General features: G+C 34.3%; 1 pseudogene across 1 annotated transcript; it reads right to left on the bottom strand.

The window, feature by feature from the left end:
- Window positions 1-550: 550 nt before the first annotated feature.
- On the bottom strand, window positions 551-1,578 carry LOC149818067 (mitochondrial import inner membrane translocase subunit TIM23-2 pseudogene; annotated as a pseudogene). The gene has a single exon (XR_016427332.1). The product of XR_016427332.1 is annotated as a mitochondrial import inner membrane translocase subunit TIM23-2 pseudogene (transcript).
- Window positions 1,579-11,237: the final 9,659 nt, after the last annotated feature.

Here is an 11,237-nt window from a genome sequence, read left to right as displayed (position 1 = left end):
GTCTGCTTTCAGATAAGGACCACCACTGAAAGATTCCTCATCTTGCACGCTTTCAAAACAGGCAACTAATTGTTTCTTCACATATCTACAAATATCCATCCACAATAGGAACTCAAATTCTTTCAGCTCCTGACAGCAATAGCCACACATTCCGAACTTATACTTGATAAAGATATGTACTCTTCATTTTATCTCGTCCATTATAATAATCTGATGGGCTGCAAAGTAGACCAGACATCTCTCTTAGTCTTTCATCAACAAATTTGGCTCCCTTCTCTAAATCTAATAATATTTTTTTTTTCACTTCCCCTCTATGACATCCTTGCTTGACACAGCTAAGACAATCAAACATTTCTAAGGCCCCTTCCCATCTTCATCTCCGTCCTCCTCCCATGTTCCCCTAATTCAACATGCTATATACTATTGCATACAGAACACAGCTGCGGTCAAGAGAAGCATAAGCAAGTTACGTTAACAGTTACCACAAACAAAACAACTCAACTACAACAGACACATCCCTTTCAGAGAAAAAAAAGAGACGCCATATCAGTTTCATATATTACAGTATTGAAATATCAAATTTTTAGCCTCCACAGCGTCACTACATGTGCCAAAGCACAAGACTTTCAAAATTTTCAGATACATCTCTGCAATGATTTGTAAAAGTAAATAAAATTATTGGAAAGAAACTCTTCCCATGCCCTCAAAAATTCCCCAATTATTAAAGGAACCGTATTTCTCCAGCCTTTTCACAGTTACCCATGAAAGAGAATTATTGATAGAGTTACAATTCAGTATCTACAGAAGCACCAATTAAGGATAGGAAAGGAACCCACATAAGAAAACATAAGAAGAAGAAGAAGAATTAGGGGTAGACGATTGATAATTTTTTCCCTTTTTTCCATAAGATTTAGGAGAAAAACATGGAAGCCATTAGAGGGGAACGTATCTCTTGAGCGCCTGCTTCCCAGAAACCGCGATTCCGACCGCCAACCCGCCGATCGCCCCGGCAACAGCCGCAGACCTCGGGCCGGAAGCGGCTTTAAAGAACGCGCCGGTTCCGAGCCCAGCCAAGACGCTGTTGACGACATCGTCGGTATCCCTGATCGCGATGATCCCGCTCTCCATCCCGGCGTAGAGCAGGCCGATCACGCCGACGCGGTTGCCAAACTTCCTGCCAGTGTGGCCGGAGGCGTTGAGGATCCTGTTGATCCTGAGCTTGAGGGTGTCACCTTCCTCCCGGGCCTTGATCCCGCCGATCAGGCCCTTGCCGGCGCCGGCGATGGAGCCTGAGAGATATCCGCATCCGGTGTAGTAGGTGAGGTTCTCGCCCCAGGAGCGCCTCTGGGCGACGGACTCCTCCTGGAAGAGGAACTCGGGGGAGGTGGGCAGGCGGTAGAGGTTGTGGATAGGCACCTGCAGATCCTGGTACGGGTTGTACAGACGCTCCCCTTCCTTGTTCCCGTCTCTGTTTCCGTAAAAAGGCGAGCCCATCTTCTTCTTCTTTCTTGCTTCGTCTTCTCCTCCTTCGAAGGAGGAAAGTGGGGGAGGAAACGTTGAGAGAGGGAAACATACGTTTCTTCCATCCCTCACATACGTATATATATATATATATATATATATATATATATATATATCTGTAAAATTATTTTCCCTTCTTGCCGGGTTGTGATACTTTGGAGACAAAGTTATAAATTCCCGACATTTTGAAAATATCGTTTACATTGGAAATGTCGCCTTTGTGTTTGCCGTACTGACGAATAAAGTATAGTTGTAAGTGTACTTTTTTCTTTATCTCTAACATATTTCTAAGAATAGTTCGGTTTTTGTCTTGCGTAAGCCGAGTTTTCTTGAGAAAAATGCTGAATCTTCGGATCATTGCCAGATTCTGTCTGGCTGAGATTTTTCACGGGAACAAGATTTGTGAGGATTTCCCAAAATCCAAGTTTCCACATAGCATTTATTTAGTTTCTTTTTTCTTTTTTGTACTTTATATCTCCTTCACATGGGTTGCGTTTGATGGCCTGAGATATCAGGGGGATCTGCTGAGATTAAAAATATGAGCATCCCGTCTCTTCGTTGTGTTTCACAAGGTAAGGATTTCAAATCCGAGGTAGCATCAGATCTGAAATCCAATGTTCAACACAATTCAGTTCTTGCCGAGGGTGTCAAATGAACCCTTACCAAAAAATTTGAACTGGCATATTTCATGATAGAGTTCTAGTTCATAGTTAGCGACACGTGAATCATCAAAAATTCACTAAATACCAATTACATGATTTAAAAGGTTTTGCATTAAAAAAGATAGATGAAAAAAGTTAAAATGTGTGAACAGTATTGGTAGGTTGGATTTGATTTTAGCCTATGTCACATGGATATGGGGTGCGGTTCTAGTACCGGTGTGGGTTCGAAAGTCCGACACTACAAATTCAAAAAATGTGGGTGCAGTATATATATAAAGAGAGAGAGAGAGAAATGGGTATGTGCAAAATTAATACATGCTAAATGGGTTTTTCCGCCCTTTCGTTGTTGTTGTTTTTAGTTCTGACCCCATAAATGTCGTGGGCATATTAGTTTGAACTAAATGAAAATCCAAATCCATATATTAAAACGTGGGTATGAATTGGGTTAAATCCAAGCCCATGAATCTTGTGTTATGGGAATAAAAGAGGGGAAGCGTTGAGGGGGTCGGTCAAAAGGGTCTCTCTATCTCTCTCCCCACATGGCCTTGTTTTATCCTTTTCACCTCCTGGCTTATTTTTTTTTTCTTCTTCTTCTTTTTCTTCCTCCTCTTTCTTCTTCTACTTCATCCTCCTCCTTTTTCTTTTTGCTTCTCTTACTGCTATGGTTTTTAAATGTTAGATCTAGACATGATCTGAAGTTCAAAAGCTTGATCTAAAAGATATTTGGATTTGGATCCTTTATCAAATCTGGATACTATTCTAAACCTATATCCGATCTTTTAAGGAATCTGAATATTATCCTAATGTATATTTTTAGTGGATATAAATATTTATTCAAGTCCATATTTCAGAGATATGAGATATACCTGTAAATATTTAAATTATTCAGAGGCAAAATGATAATTTTACAACCCAAGGGTATATTCTAGCAATCTCTTAAAATGTTTAAGAGTAAAATGATAATTTCTTACCCAAGTGGCAACATGGTTAATTGAAATTAGACCAAGGGTATTTAGATAATTTTTAAAAGGGTCTTTTGAATTTTAAAAAGTTCAAGGGTTTTTTCAGAAAACCATGCAATGGTTTTTTAGAAAAGCATTTCCTAGAAAAATGTGAGAGACCATGGTTTTTCCAAAAAACATCTCCTAGAAAAATCCTATAAACACCCCTTCCCCTATTCTCTCTGTAACCCGTTTTTCTTCTCTCTCTCCTCACATGCTCCTTTATCCTTCTCTCTTCCTACTCTTTTCAAGACCCTCTCTCTCTAGATTTTGATCCAAGGCTCTGTTATTTTTTTTATTTAATACGTTAGAAATCTTCGTAACCTCGACCTCTATCTATCTAGAGTTTTTGATTTTTTGGAGTGTTGGCAGTCCAGAATCAGCTTTTAAAGTTCATCTAGAAGAAGTTCTTCCCAATTTGGCACCAGTTTTGAGATAGCACAACGGAAGCGCTACCAAAATCTTTGTTAACCGTCAGAGGTTTTGAAAATGCATTGCGAAAGCGTTGCCCAAATTTCTACTACAAATAAATAAGATATATACTTGTAGAACTCTTTTGGACCCTTGTATAGATTTATATGACCTTCTAGCTCTCTTTTGAACCTTTAGGAATTCTTTTATAGACTAAAATACGATGGTTATGCCAAAATTTTAGTCCATTTCAAATCCCGCATAGGGGAGATTATGTCAAAATTTTTAGAATAATCTTTCAATTTTTTAAACTAATATAGAGCAAGTATTGCCCAATTTTTAGTAAATTCGAAGGCATTATCACTCTAAAATAGAGCAGGTGTTGATCAAAAAATTTAAAATTATTTTTAGATACTACAATCTAAAATAGAATAAGAAATATCCAAATTTTCTAATACTTCATTATTATAGTCTTCTGAAATAGGGCATGTGTTGTCTGATATTTTAGAAAATCTCAAAACGGGGAAAGGAATCCCTAAAATGATTTGTATCAAATTATTTGAATTATTTTAATTTAATATACTATAGAGGATATAAAATAAATGAGTAGGTCGTGAGGTTTGGCATTCTTATTTATAGGGATTACGGGTCCAAATCCCTAATTTAATTAAATTATTTTATGAAACTTGTATGAAATAGGTATGCTAAGATCAACACACTATATAAGAATATGGTTAAGCAATGAGTGCTAACCTAGGATTTTGGGATTGTCTAGATATTCATTCATGATTTAATGATTGAAAAAGTATGTTATGATGTGTTGAATTGTGTTGATATAAATTTTACTCATTTATGTTTAACTGATTTGAGATGCATATTGTGATGGATAAATGTGTGATGAAGTAAATGTATTCAAATGTAAATTCATGCTATTCGTATTATAAATATGGTTATTTTTTAAAATACATATTGATGCATATTGCATAGCATAAAAAGCTTTATGGGCATTTACCCAAAAGTGCAATTATTGTGAATTTTTTAGCATGCTGCATTTATTTTTAAAATGGCATGCATTGAAAAAATGTTCTTAGAAAGATATGAAAAGTTTCACTAATGAATTCAAGATTATCAAATATAGATGAGTGAGTCAATCAAATATGAAGTGACATAAGCATCATCCTCATGGGTTTTGCTACACGTGAAGATGAAAATTCAAGTCCAAGATCTCTGTGAGGGTGAAAACCCAAGATCTGGCAATTTAAAGGACAATTGATCATTTTCCTCAACCACAGTGGATTAGGGGGATTTTTGGGCTCGGCTGAAATGCCTGGTAGTCTAACCGCGTACGTGTTAGCAGTTGACTGCGATTATAATCAATCACAAGAATCATTGACGAAGGTTCTTTGACTCTAGTACCAGTGTTTCTGCTAGCTAGGAGTAAAATGTAAATTGAAATGTGTGAATGGACACCCCTTGAAGGTATGAACGCTTACAATGTACCAAGATAGTGGTGCCTCAGGTGTTGAATTAGGATGATCACTTAATTCTGTAAAATGTTTGTTAACATGACATTTAATGCAAAAGCAATTTATTTTTAAAAATATTAATATGGTTCATGAATATAGGATAAACATGTAGACACATAATTATTTATCTATTAATTGTTAAATTTGAATGATGTTTTCATAAATAAATATGAGATATAGACATTTTTTATATTTATTTAGATTAAACTATTTTGGTCATATATGTAAATGATAAGAGATTGTGAGATGCAACCAATTCATTATGATTATTCAATTAAATACATGTAATTAGATTTAGTTCAGTTTAAGTGATGACCATGTGAAATGAAATGTGAATATGCATTAATGAATGCATAGCTAGTTTGTAAATATGTAATTACACATAATTGAGATGTATTTTATTGATGCATATTGTGTGATGTCACTGATGAGATATGTGATATTTTTGTATGTAATTTCATACATATTAGAGACCGGGTAGAGGTCTACTTGTACGTACTTTAACATTAAGTTGTCTCACTTGTTTTTATTAAAGTTTTCAGGTTCACAGAGATGAACGGATGGATGCTACAATATACGATGACTCAATTGATATTTTGATATAGATTAGGTTAATTTGAACTATCTTTGAGTTTTTGGCTTGTATAAAGTCTAATATTCATTTAATGAAATGAAATATTTTTGAAATGATTGTTACATGCCCGAAGATAAGAACAATTTTCTATTTAAAAAAAGCTTTCGTTGTGTTTTAAAAAAACAATAAGTGAAAATTTTAAGTCTTTAAATTTTTGAGGCATTACAACTCTTCCTATGCTTCTTTTTCCTTCTTCCTCCTCTTCTTTTCTCCTCCTTCCCCACTTCTTCTCTCATCCTCTGCCTCTTTCTTTTCCTTCCCTTCTTCCCTCCTCCGCCTCTTTCTCCTCCTTCCACTCTTCTTGTCTCTTCCACCCTCCACCTCTTCCTCTTCTTCTTTTTTGATAAAGATCAAGCCTTGGTTCATGCTTTTTTTTTATGTAAAAATGTGATTTTTTTTGGGTTATAAAATTTTGGCACAATATAGGTCGTTGATTTTTTAATTCCTTTAAAAACCTAATTACTTGTCATAATCACATGATTCAAACAAGTTTTTTACTAAACAAACCATGTCATATCTCTAACATTTGATCTACAAAAGATTGAAAATATTTGACAAAAAGTGATTTCTACTAATTAATTTCTTCTCTTCATTAGTAGCCAATATTTACCCATATATATATATATATATATATATATATATATATATAAAGAGAAAGAGAGAGAAATGTTCTAGTCAGGTCCTATTTATGTTACCACGTGGTTGTATGCATTTTTTTTTTGGATAGTCCAAGGGAAAAACCCATCATCAGCCACACATTGGCTGACTTCCAATTGGCAAAACCCTTAAGGTCCGCCATACCCATCAGGGAGTACACCCAATTTCGTCCTTGTGGCAAGGGACACCACATATGGGTTTGAACTTGTGATGTCCCATCAACTTGGTGACATTCACAAGTTGCCCCTACCAGATGAGACGAGCCCCTATGGGCAGTTGTAGGTGTTTGTTGTTGAACATGAATCGATAGATATGTTCACAATTGATTATTTACTAAAAGAACATGTTTTGGATCGAATCAATTTACCAAGAAATTAGAATCTTCTATTATCAAATTTTAGCATGATATGTCATCAATTTTTTTACCCCCTCTAAAAAAATACATATATGCATGAAAAATACCTAATTGAATTATGATAAACATGTTTATTAGTTTATATCAAACAAAAATCACCTCATTTGTTTTTTGTTGGGATGTAACTTGAGGCCTAACAAAAAGTGAAGAGATCATGTGCAATATGATTGTACAAATATTTGTGCATTAAGCAACTGATCACCCTCCATCTTGGGGACAGGGCCTGTCAGGCATGGGGGCCCAAGACTTGATGGAGGGCGATCAAGTACTTAATACATAATTTTTGTGCCATCATATCGTGCCCTGTCCAGACTTTAACAAAAATGGGATTTGATTAGAACATCCCCCACACACACATACAAACACACTGTGTGATTAATATTTGGTGCTATTAAAGGCACAAATATATTGAGCTGAAATCATATGTTCAAACTTTATCGACTTAATTTGACCACATATACGCCTTCAGGATCAAACCTTGGATCACATTATTTCAATTTAAAAATATGATTTTTTGAGACATAAAATTTTAGTGCATTCTAGGCCATTGATTTTTGAAGCCCTCAAAACTTGCTTACATGTCATAATCACATGACTCAAAACTCATTTTATAGTAAACAAATCTTGTAGGTCACATTTATAAATCTATTAAAAAACACAGAAAAATATGAAAAGAAGGTGATTGGTACTCAATAGTTTTATGCCTATATAGGGTAAATATTAAATACTAATGAAGATACAAAACTAATGAGCTAAAAATCATAGGTGCAAGTTGTATCGACCCAATCTAACCACATAGATGTGTTCAACATGGTTTGTTTGCTAAAGATCAAGCCTTGGATCATGCTTTTTTGATGTAAAAATGTAAAGTTTTGAGTTATGAAATTTTGGCACATTGTGGGCCATTGATTTTTGGACCCCATTAAAAACCTAATTACTTGTTATAATCACATGATTAAAAACAAGTTTTCTACTAAACAAACTGTGTGGATCACAAATGCAACATTTTGCTTATTAAATAAATGATGATTCCAATATGTAAAGTTTGATTAATGAAAAACTCGATCGCTAGAGAAAGAACATTGTTGATCATCATCGGTTGTTGTAAATTTTGGAGCTTCCTTTGGTTGGACGGTCTCCCTTTCCTATATACACACGTATATATAGAGAGAGATACATGCATAGGTGCTTGATCCATTATGCCCTTGTTAAAACTTGATCGCGCTGACGATCAACGCTAAAAAAAAAGTAAAAAAAGATGCAAAATATGAAAAAAAGACCTTTAGCAGTAGTTTTGAAGTGACACTAAAGGTTCCATTTCTATTGGTACTTTTAGTGGTGCTTAAAACTGCCACCAAAGTTCACCTGGGGATGAACCATATATCTTTCTTTTTGTTTTTAGTGGTTGTTTTGAGTGCCGCTAAAGGTTTGAGTAGAACTGAAATCTTTAGCGGCACTTCAAAAGCATCACTAAATGTCATTTTTGTGCATGTTTTTGTATTTTTGTTTAAAAAAATGCAGAAAGATCACATTTGTTATCAAGTACATATGGATCAAGTACCTACTACTCACTATATATATAATGTTAGGATATAAGAACTAAAGGATTCAAATTCAAGAATCAATGTGAAGATGTGATAAAATTAGACCTGTAACCGAGTGTTTCGAAAAATATCTTTTATAAATGTAATTTTCCATGTTCTTAACAGTTCTCATTAAAGAACAATTTTTTTTTTGCCGATTTTTCAAAGAGATAGTTTCATTTGTTTTCTCATTTGCAATATTTTATTGAAATGGATGTTCAAAACCGACCTTTGTTGACTATGTTTTAAAGAAGAAATAATGGAGGGAATGAATACCAACAAGGCTCGACTTATTTGGCAGGATTTGTTAGTACACATCACCTTGTGTTGGGATTTTGCAAGAACCCCAAACAGTATGGTTGTATAACTGGTAGGGGTCTGCCTAACCCCAACATTCTCCGTAAAAAAAAAATGGAGGACATGAATCTTAAAGCCTGATCGAATGTAGCATAGTCAGAACCAATGGTTGAGGCAGGAATTTAAGCTAGGGTGGGCAAAAATGCACAAGAAAAAAGAATTTCTATGGCAATAAACTATACTAGCAAGTGCGAAAATTTCTTGAGAAATTACAAAGTGTCATATTCATAATTAGGAATCTTAGTTGAAACTAAACATGTTTTCAGTAATAAATAAAATTATTTAAGATATGCATAGTATCATAATAACATGCAAGTATACTTCAAAATTTAGCTTTGTTTGATATAAAGACCAAATAAAATACCTTTCAAGAATGTACAGTGTGATTAAGCTCAAGTTTCTATCTTGAAATTGATTCAGCAAGACGTGACAAAGGAACACAAACACTCTAAAAATAAATAATCAATTAATTAATTAATCTTTCAAAAAATCTACAAAGGACATTATAAATTTTTTTATAAATAATTAGAAAAAGTACAAGTCACTTAAACAAAACGGAACATAAAACATATTTAATAAATTTTATGTTTTTCACTAATTTATTTTTATCATAAGGTTAATAAATAAAAGCACTAATCCAATGAACAAAAGATCATAAAACTAATAGGAAGCACTAAAATCCTCATCTATGCTAATTGAAATAAAAAACCTTAAAATTTAAAATTCTAAACAAAGTCAAGTATTCATTGTTCATAATTAATGTTAATTAAAAAGAAAAGTACATAACACCCTAAATGCATAATCCAAAATTTATGTCATTTAAACAAATACAAAATTGAAACCCTAATTCTAGTTATGCATTATGTTAGTCATGTAGAATCATATTTAATGTTAATTAAAAAATATGAAATACCTAAATTAAATATTCATCTTATTTAAAAACAAAATAAAAATATAAATACTATTCAAAAAAATATAAAAACTCTAAAACCTAATTAAATATTCATGCTTTTTAAAAAAAAGCTAAATGAAAACCTCAATCCTAGCAAACAACATTCATAGTTTTCATACATAATTAAGCTAATTAAAACAAAAAATAACAAAACCCTTAGATTTCTAACTAAAATCAAGCATGTGGATTATGTATAATGTTAATTAAAAAATACAAAAATACCTAAATTAAATATTCATCTTATTTAAAAAAAATCTAAATGCTATTGGATAAAACACAAAAACCTGATTAAATATTCATGCCATTTAAAAAAAACTAAATGAAAACCCCATTCCTAGTTTATATCCATAGTTTTCATTCATAAGCTAACTGAAACAAAAAAATAACAAAATCCTTAAATTATTGAAATGCAACTATTTAAAAATAAATAAATAAATAACCTAAATCCTTATCCTAACAAACAACAATCATATTTCATGTTCTAATTAAAAAATATAATAAAAATATCAATTAAATACTAATTCAAAATATTAATTAAAGCGTCTAGGAACAAAAGAGAGAGAGAGAGAGAGAGGGGGGACCTCATTCTGTGTTGTGGGGTTGCACTGCAGTCGTAAAAGGTCGCGTCATCACAGGGAGGGCTGGAAGGTGAGAAGGGCAGGGCCCCTGTGGGCCTGTGCAGCCTGCTCTGTGGGGGTCACAGGGAGGGCTGGGGGACGAGGGCCTATGCAGTGGGGTCACGCATGAGAGAGAGAGAGAGAGAGAGAGAGAGAGAGAGAAGGGGAGATTGAGGAACAAAAGGGGGGTGTCGGCCCCCCTTTGGGTCGGGCACAATGCCCACCCTGGGCACTGCCCATGTTATACCCAGGTTAAGGAGGGCGCTGCCCACCCTGACCCATGTCCCTCTTAAGGGATTTCAGCGGGACAGGATGGGCACGTGCCACCCTCCTGTTAACGTGGCTCCGCCATGGGTCAGAACTTAGAATAAGGCTTGGATGAATCAATGGTAAATTGGTAAAATTTTTGGGGAGGGTTTATTGAAGTTAATGAACAGGAAAAGGGAGACTACGAAAAAGCTTTTGTAATTTTTTCAGGAGGCAGCAACCCTTTTCTGGAGTTGTTTTTCTTGAAAATTGCCGAAATGTTGGCCTTGATCTCTCTCTCTCTCTGAATCTTGGTCGTATGATTGTACGGAATTATGTTCATGTACAGATTTGGGTTCGTCGTACCACCCAAGCAAAGTGAGGCAAGCTAGTTAGATTATCAAGAAATGTTATTGCATTCAAAAAGATGAGAAATGAAAGGGCACAAAAATGAGTAAAAACTGATAAAAACAAGTTTAAATCGGTTTGGTTTAGTTTTATAAAATGAAAGTGAAATCATGTGGCCCAATTGATTGCTTAGTTCTTTCCTCATTGCTCAAGAATTACAGATACATGTAGACATCAAGGATCTCAAAACCTTATATTGAATCTGAAGTGGAACCTACACCAGATTCACCCTTTTTTTTTTATAGGC

Source organism: Nuphar pumila, chromosome 13, assembly GCF_984573655.1.
Source record: "Nuphar pumila chromosome 13, dmNupPumi1.hap1.1, whole genome shotgun sequence".
NCBI lineage: Eukaryota > Viridiplantae > Streptophyta > Magnoliopsida > Nymphaeales > Nymphaeaceae > Nuphar > Nuphar pumila.
The sequence above is the reverse complement of the archived record's forward strand: the minus strand, read 5'-3'. Positions and strand labels throughout refer to the sequence as shown.